This window comes from Nicotiana tabacum, chromosome 13, assembly GCF_000715075.1.
Source record: "Nicotiana tabacum cultivar K326 chromosome 13, ASM71507v2, whole genome shotgun sequence".
NCBI classification, from domain to species: Eukaryota; Viridiplantae; Streptophyta; class Magnoliopsida; order Solanales; family Solanaceae; genus Nicotiana; species Nicotiana tabacum.
This window is the reverse complement of record NC_134092.1, coordinates 22096172-22112061: the sequence shown is the minus strand read 5'-3', so window position 1 is coordinate 22112061 and position 15890 is coordinate 22096172. Positions and strand designations below refer to the sequence as shown.

Sequence of the window (15890 nt, the reverse complement as noted above, 5' to 3'; positions counted from 1 at the left end):
GACTTTTAAATGTATTAATCCGCTAGCCACACGATAAGATATCGGGCAGATTGGTATCGGTTTAGCTCTTATCGGGCGGTTTATCGGCCTAATTCAATCTATATTGCGTGTATTAATTGTTTACTGACCGACTAACATACAAATTCAGAATAGAAAATTATACATTGAGTCCACACATACATGTCTGCTAACGCCTACATAAGAATGATGTAGTGTCATGTGTTGTAGAGTGAAAAAAGATATGGCACAACACTGTTGTTCTTCTATTAAACATAGACAACATGCATTAGTTTTAAAAAATAAAAGCAGAGGTGAACCATAGACATCAACTTAAACAATTTTGTTGTAGGGTGGGAGAATAAGCTAAGTTAAGCCAAGCCTGGGATCTTCTGATGCATAGTACGTAAGGATTCTGATTATTTAAGAATTAGGCGTTAGAACTTAGAGATAGAGTACTGAAAGGAGTGGAAGGGTTTTTAATCTATATATATATATATATATATATATATATATATATATTCTTAACGGGTTAACGGATTATCCGTTAAGAAAATTGAATAATCCGTCCCAAATCGATAAGCCGTTAATAAAAAAAATTCAATCAGTTCCCCGTCCGTTAAACCGTTAAACCGATACTAATAAGCCATTAAGCTTTGATTTCGGTTCGGTTTTTGATTTCGGTTTGGTTTTGAACACCCCTAATCATAAATAATCACTTACAATTCCTAGACTTGGGTAACAACGACTTGCTATATACTATTTTGTAGTCCATTGCGGCAATAAATTTCTTCAACCCGATATCGTCAATTTTGTATTTATTTTCAAGTGCAATCCACAGTTCTTTTGACATCTCCATATTACTGTAGATGTTATACAGATCGTCCTCCAATCCGCTAAGAATATAGTTCTTGCACAAAAAATCAAATTGCTTCCACGCCTCAGTCATGAGAAAGCATTCATTTTCTGAAGTTTCGTCGGGCAGAACATGAACATCTTCCATAATGAACTTCTCTAGACCTAAATTCGTCAAGTAGAAGAATATCTTCTGCTTTCACCGCTTGAAATCAATCCTGAAAAGTTTTTTGAGCTTTTCTGCCGGTGCTGGTGCCAATGCCGGTGTTGTTCATCTTGTCGATGCATTGGCAGTCACCATAGGAACATGATGGTTTCTGTTCTCAATCGTCATTTCTGCAAAAGAATCACACAAACAAATATTTAATATACGGTGAAGTTTTTATATCTTCAAACCGAATAAACTAGAGTAGAAAATCACGTAGATTTTAATAAGTATAAAATCACTAAGATTTTAATCTCCAAATAACAGATAATAAAACAAAACAGAATATACGTTAAGATAAAAAAAATGGAGTAGAAAACTACGAAGGCTTTAATCTCCAAACTGGGAATAGAAAACCAAGTTTTAGTCTCTAGAACAGTATATATAAAACAAATACAGAATATAATTAAGTTCCTTAAGCTTGTTAGTATAATGTATTTGCAAAGTAATTCTGAAAATAAAATAACGTAAAAACAGAAATGTAGACGAAATAGAATTTAATTTGAGCCCATTGAATTCATAGTATTTTCTTAAGGAACTTAATCCCCTCCTAGTACTCGAGGTTGTGGATTATTTTTTCTCAGGATAGAATGGATTACACACTGGTGTAGCGGTACTTCAAACCCTAGTGTTTTAGCGAATACAATGATCAGTAGCAAATCACACTTATTGTTGCTTTCTTTGTAGTTAAAACAATGCAGAAGAAAGAAGATGATTTCAGAATTTCATATGAAAAATTTGTGGGAATGGTCTGCTATTTATCGCCAACATGTTGGATTTAAACGAAGAGGTGTAACTCTTCAGGTTGGCTGTTATGACTGTTCGCGTTAAACTGGCCATTACGTAAATGGTTATTTACGCAAAATAAAACGGAAAAATCAAACGTGGAGGAAAATTAATTTACCGTTACAAAAATGGCTAATTTAGATTACAATAATTTTGCTTTAATCTTAATATTAACAAATAAATTTGGTCCAAAAATTTAATCAATCAATCATTTGAGTGAAGCCGAAGTCGCGCGAGCGACGATGACGATGCGAGGCTTGCCTTCTTCTTAACTGTTTAAGAGCTAGAAGAAGAACAATTGTATATATACCCATCAAAACTCTTTTTCTCCTCCAATATGGGACAATGTCCCTTTGTCAAAGAGGAAAATTCAAATATTTTATTTTTCTCTCCATTTCCCATTCACTATTTATTTTAAATTCTTAACAAGCTTACACCCAACAAGTGATTCACATATATAATTTAATTTGAACACATCATTAATGGACGAAAAATATTTGTGAGAATTGAGAATTAGCTTCCTATTACCTCAACTGTAGTAGTTAGGTATAATTTAGACTTTAGTTCAGTGATCCAAATTTCATCTCAAATACATTTTGCATTTAATCTTGTTTATGTTAATCGGGATCACATTGACATGTGAATCTTTATTTGCGGCAATTAAGAAAAAATGCATAAATATCCCCTAACCTATAGTCGGATTTTTAATTATATATTTTATTTTTGCTAGGTGCTATTACCCCCTGAACCTTTTCAAAATGAAATAGACACACCCAAAAACTGAACAACCAGATTTTTGATGGGGAGTATTATGCACGCACTGTCAACTAATAATTTTTTTTCCTTATTATATTCCAGTTTCATGTACATGGACGCCGACGAATGTGAAATTATTTTCCGATTTTAGAGCCGGAGAATGTGAACTAGTAAATAGAAATCGTAGTCCGAGCCAGAGCAGTACCGTTGAGTCGTCGCCGGCGATAATGGTGGAGAACTCGCCGCTGGCGGTGACGTTGGACTCATCATCGTTGGATCTCAGCATTGGTGGATCCGATAGCTTACTTATTAACGGTGTGGGTAGGTTTTTGTCCTAGAACCATCTGTTTCACGGTTCTCCGGTCGTCGGCCGGAGGAATCGACAGAGGTGTGACACCGGTGAAACATATGTACTATTTGGAAGCTCTGCAACGATCGGGAGTGATTTCTTTATATAAAAAAAGTTGCCAGAAAACGGTGGAGTTTATTGTCGATGTTGGTGAAGGTGGCTTCGGCGAGTCGAGTTCGTCGTCGGTGAAAAAGGAAAAAGGGACTTGATTTTTTTGTATAAAAAAAAAAGAATAAAAAAAACTATTAGTCTAAGTTATAGTGATAGCTAATTATGTCTAAAAAAATGATATCATTTTCAATTAAAAGTTGCCACTTGTATAAACTAATTAGTTTTAAACCTAAATTTTACCTCTCACATGCTTTCAAGAGAGATAACACACTCTCTTTGCCACGTCATCATTTAAAGGTGTGTTTATTTCATTTTAAAAAGGTTCATGAGGTAATAGGACCCCGCAAAAATAAAGGGTGTAATTGAAAATATGGTTATAGGTCGGGATTACTATGCATTTTTCCTAACAAATAATGTATAGAGTTCTATTATTTCTAATAAGTGGTCAAGTTGGAAATCTCTTGAACTGAAAATTGCAGCTATTACAGTAAATTCTAGCCACGCTAACACATTCTTCCTTTTATTTTCACTTTACCCAGCAGCAAATTTAATACCCAGCAGCAAATTTAATATATACATAAAAAAAAAAGTTAATCTTATATAATTTTTCGACAAAGACGAACACCTTCCAACCCCTAGTTCGGTCCCTGATTGTACAAATCCGATGTACTAATTATATACTATTGACTAAAGAGACTGGAGACTATTATATGCATGTACCAACTCAAAATTCACTTAATGAATGTTATACCTTTTCATCCACGCACTACCTTACATACTTTCATCTAAGTATGATAACTATAAAAAAAATTAATTAAAAGAAAAAGTTATATTGATAATTATCACTTAGATCATCATGTTGGAATAAATGGCACTTAGATTTTAATATAAGATTAATACACATCTTATACAATGTCAAAGAGTATAGTGAAATTGCACTTTTATCTCCTTAAATAGTGATACAATAAGTAGTATTAAGTATTCATCGTGTACTTCTCAACCGCTCATGACCTAAATTGGGGGTTCATATTGTCTTCAAGAAAAAGAAAAAAAATATCATTCTAGATGACTATAGATGTATTGATTATATGAAAAAGAAATAACTGCACTTTGTATTTTTCTTATAAAAAAAATAGGATGAGTTATCCGTTATTTGTTCAGGTGGAAGGTAATAGATATATAATGGAATTGGTTGAATTGTGTGCAGACTCGGATACCACAATTATTAAAAATAAAAATAGGAGGAGATAAAAAGTGACAGAAATTCAAATCTATTGCATCTCCTAGAAATCTCTGCCATATTTGCTTCTCAAATCCCATAATAGTAATTGAAGCATAAATACTAAAGTTTGAATATTATTAGCAATTTGAAAATAAGTAGGAATTTTTTTTGTTAAAATAAGATGCAAGTATGCCGTATATCTGAAGTACAAGAGTAAATTTCCTTTTTCCCCCCAATATCTTAGTCTTAGTGATAATTATTACTATCATGCGAAAAAAGGTTTAGAACGAAAAAGGTCAAATATATAAAGCATAAAATAGCCAAAATGACGACTTGAGATTTTTTTTAATTGAATATATATTGTAAGTTGTTATAACTCTTATATCACGGGCACATTTTTGTACTTTGGTGCATGAATGTCAAGATTTTATTCTTAAAAAAAGTGCTCTTATTATCTTGTCTCTACCTTTATAAGATGTGCCAGCAGTGACATCACAAATAAGTATAGTACTAATTTTCAAATGAAATCTCATAAAAGTTTGCTGTCTTTTTATCCAAAAAGTCTTATAGGTAAGCTTACTTTGTTGAACTAAATATAGTGTCGGCAAAAGTTTAGATTTGCACAATCCGGAAAATAGTTATGTGCTTTCTTAGTATAGTCTTGCATAGTGCTCTACATCGGGACATTTTAGTACACAATCAAGTCAACAACAATGCATTATAATCTCACAAGTGAAATCTGGAGAGTATAGTGTGTACGCAGACTTTATCCCTACTCTGTGGTAGAGAGGTTGTTTCCGATAGACCCTCGGCTCTCTCCCTCCAAAAACTCCCCACCTTACTCTTGGGGTGACTCGAACTCACAACCTCTTGGTTGGAAGTGGAGGGTGCTTACCACTAGAGCAAACCACTCTTATTGACCTAAACCTCATTTCGTTTTACCCTAATTTGGCATACGGAATAAATTATCCTTGGATTATAGTCCTGAAATTATAATACCTAGATTAATTTATCCCACCTGGAAGGAATAAATTTATACCGTCTGTTATTCAATCTGTATTACTATAATAAATAATAAAAAACAGTAAACTTTCTGAAATGAAAACATAAACAGAAAGTTAGTTGCAACAGAATGTCAAAATAATGTCTGAAAATAATTTCGGAATAAATCGAGCCCGCTGAATGCACAGTGTGTCCTTAAGGAAATTATTCACCTCAAGTACCCAAGGTACTGGAATATTATCCTCCCAGGATAGAACTATTTTTACTCACTAGTGTATTGGTACCAAAAATTATGATGAATTTCGAACCACTCCATGGTTGTAATTCAAAACATATTTATAGACTTTCTGGCACTATTCTTGAAAAGGTTTGCAACCTTTCAGAAACAGCCATGGCTGTAGTGGGAATATTTCTGTTTGAAATATTGTGGAAAAACAGATTTAAAATAATTAGGGAAAGAAAACAGATCGAACCGGGTCGCGAGTCCTGGTTTACTCTGGGTTGAATTTTTGTTATTTAATTAATTATAATTAATTGAAGCCAAAGTCGAGCGATGATGACGACGTGAGGCTTACTTTCTTTCCAACCCATTTTAACACCAAGAGAAGTGCTTTCTCAATATAAACACATTCATTTTTTTTCCACCACCAATGAGGGACACTTTGCTCTTTCTAAAGCAAAAGGGAGCTCACTTTCCCTCCACTTTCTTCCTTCCATTTCCCATTCACCAATCTTTAATCCCAACACCGTCAACCAAATATAGTATAAATTTAGTACGATATTTTATCCCACCTTATCCCATCCCGCGTACCAAACGATCCTTTAATGTTAGGATTCTACTACAGTCAAACCTCTATATAATAACTTTGTTTGTTTCGGATATTTATTGACTGCTATTTGGCCATTAATATAAGCGTTATTATAGGATAACTGTTATAGAAAAGTCAAATTGTACTTTATTTTTTATTTTTTTATAACGACAATGTAGAGATTAGTTTTTGTGCATGATGACTATTTCATTGAGCATCAATTATCTCATATCAAAGACAAGTTCCAACAAACTTTGCTTAGTGATGTTCAAACAGATGTTAAGAAATCACCCAACTATTTTTAATACGCCTCTGCTGAAATTTAAATCATGTTTTTTAATTTCATGATTTTTGTCCAACTTCTTTGGCCGCTAGGCGACACCATTGTATGCACAACTATAGTATTACTGGGGAAAACACTTCATAAAATTACAAATAAATTATTTTTCCTTTTCTACGCATCATATAAAATAAATTCTAGCTATCCTATAAGTTTTCTCTCTCGTTCGACCTATTCTCTAATTTGAGAGCAAATTTTATATATCCCTTATTTCTCCATTAAGCAAATTTATGTTAATGACAATGTTAAAATTAAGCACTTATGACAACGTTAAATTAAGCGCGTCGGAAGTTCTTTTTTATACCACCATATGATAAATTAAAAGGATCAATATCACCCCCTAAAATTTAGATATTTTTCAAAAAGATTACTCTTTAATTTAGAAATAATTGGGTATGTTTTGCGGCCTTCACTCACCCTAGTTCCTAGACGAACCTTTTCCCCCTATCCCTACAAGCCATTGACTAAAGAAGAACCTCTAAATTAACAGAAAGGTACACTTTTGGTGAAAATAATTACATTATTTTATTAAGTGTTTAGTGAAAATCAATATGGAAAATTTAAGAAACTAATCCATTATTGTTTACTGACTTGATAGTACTGATTAACAAGGTCCATTTTCTTCCGGTCAATTAGTTTGATTAGCTATAAGCAGCCGCTAAGACACCTTGTATCAGGTAAATATTTATTCTGTTTATACCAAATCAATATATATAAGACACACACACACACACACACACACACACACACACACACACACACACACACACACACACACACACACACACACACACACACACACATATATATATATATATATATATATATATATATATATATATATATATATATATATATATATATATATATATATATATATATATATATATTAGTTATTTATCACGAAGACCCTTAATGAAATGTTGTTTGCCTTTTTATCCTTTAAAATTATTTTTAAATTGGACAAAATTTTTAATCTAATATTTTAAGACTTTAGAACCAATTAAAAGTTTACCTTATAAGAATCATTTCTTTATTTAAACTATGTAACATAGCTATCATACTAATTTGTGAACTTTAAAAGGGTAGCATTCTCGTCCATGTCCTTGAAGTATTTATTATTTTCTTATAAGGTTTTCTACATCAGCCTTTTGTCATTGTATTTAGGGAAAATTTCACATAAGAACAACTGAGCTTCCTGCTTTTCAATTTTATAACCTATATTTTAATTTACAACCAACTAGCCCAAAAAATAATAGGCTAAGATTCAACATCCAACTCCAATAGGTTCTAGAAATTATTATTTAATTTTTAAAAAAGATTACTCAACCTTTTAAGTTAATTTTCGAACCAGTAACTGTGACTTAAATATTAGTTCAATAAAACAAATCCATTTGGATGGTGAAAATTAAATTTTTAACAAGGTTAAATATGTGGGTTTAAATTTCGAATTTGATTTTGTGAGAAATTTGGAGTGAGTGTTATTTAGACTTGTTAAAAATAGTATAAGGAGGTTGTATATAAAATTTGAAGTCATTTAATAGAGATTTGTACTAGTTTTAAACAAGAATTACAACTGAAAACCGTGGAAGAAGTTCATCTACAGACGCTTGTATAAATGTGTATAATAGTGTATAAGATGTATTTATACACTCATATACACTATTACACAATATTATATAAAAAACTGAATTCGTCTTCTTCCTTGCGTCTTTTCTAAAATTTAATTCAAATCTTGCTCAAATCTTCTCCAAATCACTTTAAATTTAAATTTTGAACTCCTTTTGATATTTTTAATCAATTGGAATAACACCCAATCCAAACAACTAAAAAACTCAAAAAATCCTATTTTCGAAAGCAAAGCTTTGAATGGCCTTCAATGGTGAACTTCTACTCTTCAATTTTCTTACATTGCAACCAGGTGACATAGGGTAAGAAGCAGCAATGGCGGACGGCCCCTTGAAGCATATGTAGAAGATGTGAGAAGAAGAGAGAGTGAAAGCAATGGTTGTGAGAACACATATTTAACTCCATAACTTTTAGAAGCAATGATTATAATAACACAAGTTTTGAATTTGCTAGTGCTTTCAAAATATGTACAATACATGCTAGGTTGGGTAAAACTTAAAAACATGGGCCATTTTTTGTTATGGCGTGAGGTTATGTGTATTTTCTTGTAATTCTTTGTTGTATATTGTATTTACTCACGTAAGAACAATTTTATCACTCTGTTTTCCTTTCATACGACACTATCGCTAATCATTTTCAGCCAGATCAGCAAAGCTTTATTTTTGAAAAATCGAGAGAGAAACTTCAATTTCCTTAAGATATTGAAAAAACAATAGTAGATAAATAGATAACGGATTGATACTTTTCTTTTACTCAAAAGTTTATTTTTCTTTTTACCATATTATACCGTCGAGGAAGAAACTTCAATCGAATTCTTAGCTATAAAGCATAATTATTTTTACAAAGTATACGATTTTATTGTATTTATAGGAATTTATATTTTTTTTAATAACTCAAATACATTTTTTATTAAAATATTATTCTTTGAGACGGGATAAACGTGCCATGCGCGTATCCTAATGTAAATAGACTGACATCAATACACATATGTATATATATATATAATACACATATGTTCGTATGTATAATAGACTGACATCAATTGAAAATAATATAACGTAAACATTAGTTTGGGACAAGAATTTAAGCCTTAGAGTCACACATACCGACACACTTTTAAAAAAAGTACTTTTAGTGAATTTGTGTTTGAAAAATTAATTCAAAAAATACTTTTAATTAGTATTTGACCAAACTTTTAAAAAGTACAATTTTAAGTATATTTTTCTCAAATATACTTTTCCAAAAAGTATTTTTGGAGAGAAACTGCTTCTTGTTCTACTCAGAAGTACTTTTTTCTTCTAAAAGCTTGACCAAACACTTTAACTTTAGAAGAAAACACCTTTCGGCCAAAATGTCTCTGTGTGACCTATAGGTCACGGGTTCGAGCTGTGAAATCAGCCACTGATGCTTACATCATCAGGGTAGGCTGCCTACGTCACACCCCCTAGGGGTGCGACACTTCCCTAAACCCTGCGTGAATGCGGGATGCTTTGTGCACCGAACTATCTTTTTTTTCGGCCAAAAAGGAAGCTTACCCAAACATGACAAACCAACATACAAACCGAGCAACAATGACATAAGCTGGGTGCTTGCATAAGATCCCATGTACGCCACTGGCTGTGAAGTGGGTGCTCGAAAAAACAAGTAATAGCTTTTTAGATTTCATGTGATCATATAAAATCTAGCAAAACTTTAATTAAAACATAAAGGCATAAAGGCAAGAAAGAAAGAACACTTGAGTGACATCCATATTGGACACTTTAAACAGGCGGCAGAGTGAGAAAATTCGTGACCTGTGGGCCGAAGGCGCACGTAAATTTTGACCCTTAAAACATAACACTGAAAAAAAGGTGTCCTGAAAATGGAGACCTTTGCAGCCCAAAGAAGCAACCAAGAAATGGTCCATATTATATCATGTGAGAAAATGTATTTAGCTCTTTACATAAAATTACTATACTATACTATCATTTCTCACCATGTAATAATTAGTTTGAGAGAAAAATCCAATGTCAAATCTCTCAGTGATAAACGGTCCCAAAATAAATATAAGAAGAATTGCTTGAGACATAGAGAGAGACACCACTTACGCTGTTGAAAATTTAAAGGAAATTAATGCACTGAATTTATTGGACCATCTTTTCCACGTTTTTATGTTTTTATATGTACTAACTAATAGTTGGCTTTTTTGTCACCCCCTTTTCATTTAGCCTTATTCTCCTCAACATAATATTTGTATTATTATCTAGAGAGAGAGAGAGAGAGAGAGAGAGAGAGAGAGAGAGAGAGAGAGAGAGAGAGAGAGAGAGAGAGAGAGAGAGGGTGAAGAGGTAAGCCAAAATGGTAAGGGCTCCTTGCTGTGAGAGGATGGGATTAAAGAAGGGGCCATGGACTGCAGAAGAAGATCAAATTTTGATATCTTTCATTCAAAGATATGGACATGAAAATTGGAGGGCGCTTCCTAGACAAGCTGGTGAGTTAATTTGAATGCAAAAAAAAATGTTTTTTTTCCAACTTGGCTTCTTGTGGTTCTTTTTTTCTTTAGATATATACTATTGATTTTCTTCTCATAGTATGCATACATAGTTCAAAGAATTAGTTATTTCGTGTTAGTTTTGATCTATAACTCTCTCTCTCTACCTCCTTTTTTTTTTTTTTTTTAATTTTTTTTTTAAGGTTTATTAAGGTGTGGAAAGAGTTGCAGACTAAGGTGGATAAATTACTTAAGGCCAGACATTAAAAGAGGAAACTTTAGTGAGGAAGAAGAAGAAACCATCATTAAGCTGCATCAAGTTCTTGGAAACAGGTACAATATTTTCAGATTCTAAAATATCAAACCAATTCAACAGCACACTTCTTTGGAACTCTTTCACTTGGGAGTTAGGTCTTTTTATTTTTTATTTTTTTATGTAGTTTCTTTTTAGTTTCTTGGCCATGCATGAAACTACCTATATATATGAGGGTGTAGGAAGTTTTAACGTCCTCCATTTTTTCAGGTTACGTACTGACCCCATCTTTTATGAACAATTATCAGTTGTTATATTGTAAGAAACCTGATATAGAGTAGTATATAAACATTCTTTCACAGCCAGTGTGTAGAAGTTAAACCCTTTTATTATATTAGCACAAAATGTGCTTGCACTCATGTTATATATCTGTTTAACATGGGTGCGTCTAAACAATGAAGGATTCTTTCGTTTCTTTTTTTCTTCAGATGGTCAGCAATCGCATCAAAGCTATGAAATAAAGAATTTTTGGCACACTCACTTGAAGAAAAGGTCAGAACACAATTATCTACTACCATCTACTACAACTACAAAGAGAAGCTCTCATGATATGATGATGATACCTAAAAGGACAACAAATGTTTCACAAAAAATCAACCACCATATAATTTCTTCAAATTATCAAGCTTCTCAAAATATTGTTACCTATCATCCAACTTGTCATGTTGAAGATCTACAAGAGAATAACTCATCAAGTTATTCTGATACTAAATCAAACAAGGAGGAGAGCATGCAATCCATTAATGGTCAAAATATAGGTTGCGAATCTGCAAATGGACATGGCGACACTAGTTTCAGCAATGATATGGTTTTTTGGTATAATATCTTCATGAGTGCAGGAACAACATCTGAGAGTTAGAGTTGATCGAATCCAGGATGTAAGTTCAGAACAAGTGTGATCTTATATTATATGTATACGTTTTAAATTTTTTTTTTGCATATGTATACATAGTTCGGGCGAAACCATAAATGGGGTTGAGTTGAACTCACGGAACTCGCTCTAGATCCACCACTTACTAGAATTGGATTTCCACGATGCATTGTTTATAGTTATCATCTAGTAATTGAGATTCTTGGCATTTTTCAAGCCCAATTTACAGTAGAAAGCTCACTTAATTATGAAATTAACGAGTGAAATAAAACAGTAAGGATTACATATCTATTAGAGCTTTCTTGATAATATTTCCTTGTTATTGAATACTCCCTCCGGTCCACTTTAATTTATTTATTAGTCTTTTTTTTTGATTCATAATATTTGATTTTTTCAGATATTAAGATAGAATTAACTTCTTTTTTTTAAAGTTGCCCTTGGAGTAAAGAGCCTAGGAATATATATTTGTTGTATTTTTAATGAACAAATTAAGGTTGATATGGTCAATTTTATTGTTAATTAATACTAAAAAGTGGATACCTTAACATGCATAAAAAATCCAAAAAAATCATATTAATGTGGATCGAAAGGAGTAATTCTTTCTGAATAAATTGGGATTATATCGTGTGCAGGTTTTTTTCTTCTACGTACTTTCTTGAAATTGGTATTCTAGCAGTGTGCTAAGCATAGTTGAAATTTGTGAGTTTATGTACTGAAACTTCTCACACTTTTGATGAGATGTGAAGTCATTCCATTCCTGTAATATTTAAGAAATACCGAGTTTATATTTGATTTATCACAAGGTTGGTGTTTGAATAATATATAGTTCAACTATTTAGATATGCAATTAAGTCTTGGATTTTATAAAATTGAAGAAAAAACATTATATTACAATTAAGGTGCATTTGGCATAAAGGAAAAAGTCGTTCATGAAAATTAAATTTTTTAAATAAATATTGTTTAAGTGTTTGGTTGGGTATAAAAACATGTGAAATATGATATAGTACAAGGCCTACAATAGGGTACTATAAGGATCATGTCTAAGTAATCTTTTTTAGTATCAAAGATTAAAAAATAATGTTTATATTAATTGAAGCGAGTGAAATCGAATATATAGACGGAGCCAGTGTTTAACTAAAATCAAGGGGTTCGGTCTTTATGTTCTTACAATTAAATTTATTTGCACTTTGAAATTATGGGTAAGAATATAAACTTTTATTAAATTTCAGTGAGTTTTCATATACATATTCAAATTTGGGTAAAAATGATAGATTCAGCTGATCACTCCATAAAACTAGGGGTGCTCGTCGGTCGGTACAGTACGATATTTTTGGTATTCGGTTTCTTAAAATGCAATAGCAATACCGTACCTAATTAAATTCAGTATGGTTTGGTTTTCCTCCTTTCAGTTTTGGTTTCGGTTTATTCAGTTTGTTAACTTCGGTTTGAATACTAACTAGTACATAGATAGAATCGTAGACCGTAATATTTTAAATTAAAATACTCAAAAGTACAAAACTAAAAATATTTGTTGACAAAAAAATTGTCCAAAACTAGCAAATATCAACCAGAGAGAGAAAACTGTATATAAAAGAATAAATTTGATCATTAGAAATGTCAAGTTACTTGCTTAGAGTTAATTGATAAACTTAGAGAATAAAGGAAAGTAAAATTTTAGATTTTTATATTTATGTTATAATTAATAATATGTGTATTGTGTAATATAATATATATTTTGGTACGGTATCGGTATTTCGATATTTTATTTTAAAATATCATATACCATACCTAATACCAATAGTTTTTAAAACTTAAACCAAATACCATACCGAATACCAAATATCGAATACCAAATACCAAAATATTCGGTTTCGGTACGGTAACTCGGTATTTACCAAATTATGCACAACCCTACATAAAACCCGAGCCAAGTGCATTAGTAGTCACTTTTAAGTATGTTATTTAAAATATATTCATAGTTCACAATGTATTTAAAGAGTAGCCAATTCACTCAAACTTCAGGACTAAGTATCCTGAATCTTTGAGCTGCTTAGTGGGAAACTGCTAATTTAAAATTCAGAATATATGATTTGAATCAGGACGTTTGAGCGAATTGACTACTCTTTAAATATATTGTGAATTATGAATATATTTTAAACAATATGCTTAAAAGTGGCTAGCGGATGTCATTTCCCCACGTAAACCCATATTGCACCGTTTGTTCAATTGGATAATTTGAAACACCACTGTTTTAAGTGATGATAATAAAGTGTACTGGTCAAACAAGTTCGCGTGGCCTAATGGATAAGGCGCTCGCCTCCGGAGCGGGAGATTGTGGGTTCGAGTCCCACCGTGAACGAGTTTATTCAACTTTTAAATCCCTGTAGACTTCTTTTTTAAGTATTCTAAAAATAAATTTTTATTTTTATTTGTCACTTTTCGCATATCAAGAAAAAAATAATTTATTTTTTCTGTTTTACCCTTAACATTAATTACTCGTTCTAAATTATTTTTAAAATTCATTAAGACTATACAACAATTAATATGTGTATCATGGTAAATTATACACTTTATTTATTATTTCTCAAGGGGCGTAAAAAATTCAAAATGGGCGATAAAAAATGAAACGGAAGGAGTATGTTGTTATCTTCGAGCTTTATAACCCCTTCTTTACTTATCCCGTTTGCTTCAGCAACCAAACAAAGAGTTCATAATCTATTAATCGGTTATGTCTCATTATGAAATAAAATCTGGGCTTCGAGGTGTCTGCAAATTCATTGGATTTAAAATATTGTAAATTATAAGATAGAAATTTTTGTATATTCAAGCCGTTAATGTGTACTTGTATTTGAATCGCTTTTATTTATTGCATGTGTCGTTGTTGTCACACTTGAAGACTTAGTGTTGTGGCAACTCCAAATAATGATTATCTTTTTATTTTTGGCTTTCTCATACGGTGTTTTTGTGTACGGGTAAAATCGGGGGCAATGTCTATCCCGATTCTCCGACGAGAGAACGAAGGGGGAGAACGGGCCAGCGAGATTGTAATCGAGGTCAAAGACCCTTCGTATCTAGACCCAGGAAGAGTAAACGATATATCCGACATCGGACATGGTAAAGCGACACGCCCCAGACCGAGTATAAGTTCTAGACCTCGGGAGACACGGTGAACGGTTATGTATGACGGATAGAGGGCCGTGATATTCGCCCTCAACCGGATATCACGGCGTGAATCTCGCTCGATATCGATTATGGATCAACAATTATCAAGAAAAGAAGATTTTTACCTTTTTTAGACTTATACTAGGACTGAAACTCTCTTACTATATAAAGGGAAAATTTTTCTTTAGTCTGACACATTGTAACACGTAATTCAAAGCAATAAAGATTTACTTTTGTCTTCTAGCTACTATTAAAGGCATTACTCACTTGTTCTTTTCTTCATTCGCGACTGGGCTTGAACCGAGGGTCCAATCGAGGACGAGTTCACTATTCAATCTAAGATAAGTCTTGGTCTTAACATTGCAATTGGTTTGATCATTTTCATCTTTAATTCATTTATCTGTCATTCTTGATTATTCGTGTTGAATTAAACCATATATCCTTTAAACCCCGTACAAATTTAATTGTTACCCAATTTTGGGGTAAATAGATTGGCGCCCATCGAGCTAAGGATAATAGTGGTGATTTGATACGAATCTTCATAACACACCCTATTTTACGCATGTTCTTTGAAATCTTAATTCCAGGCCAGCCTAAAAATGTCAAACTCTCAGTCGGCTCGCTTGAACGTTGACCCTAAATCAGGCCATCACAACAAAAATAATAATGTGGTGCCCAGTGATGATGTGCTTCCAGCCGATCCCAACGGTATCCCAGCCGCCGACCCGGTCGATGTTAACTTGCAGGTGACCATCAATATTAATTTGCCAACTGATCCTGAAACTAGTGTTCGCGGGAGACCCCGACCAACAGCTCGAGAAACGCCCGAAGGTGAAGGTGATGGGGAGAGCCTACAACTGATTTTCGAAATGTTGCAGGCTCAACAAGCGGCAATAGCACAGCTGCATAATTAAAGCTACGCCCCCATCAGGGTCGAGCCCGAACAATCCCGAAAAAGCAATCGAAGAGACGGACAAATTACCGAGAGACAGGCTAAAACCGAGCCTGTGGTA

General features: G+C 32.7%; 1 non-coding gene and 1 pseudogene across 1 annotated transcript; both read left to right on the top strand.

Annotated features, from left to right (window-relative positions):
- The first annotated feature begins 10085 nt into the window (after window positions 1–10085).
- On the top strand, window positions 10086–11783 carry LOC107803015 (transcription factor MYB8-like; annotated as a pseudogene).
- A 2218-nt stretch (window positions 11784–14001) lies between these two features.
- Window positions 14002–14074, top strand: TRNAR-CCG (transfer RNA arginine (anticodon CCG)). The gene has a single exon. It is a non-coding gene; the product is annotated as a tRNA-Arg (tRNA).
- The last annotated feature ends 1816 nt before the right edge of the window (window positions 14075–15890 follow it).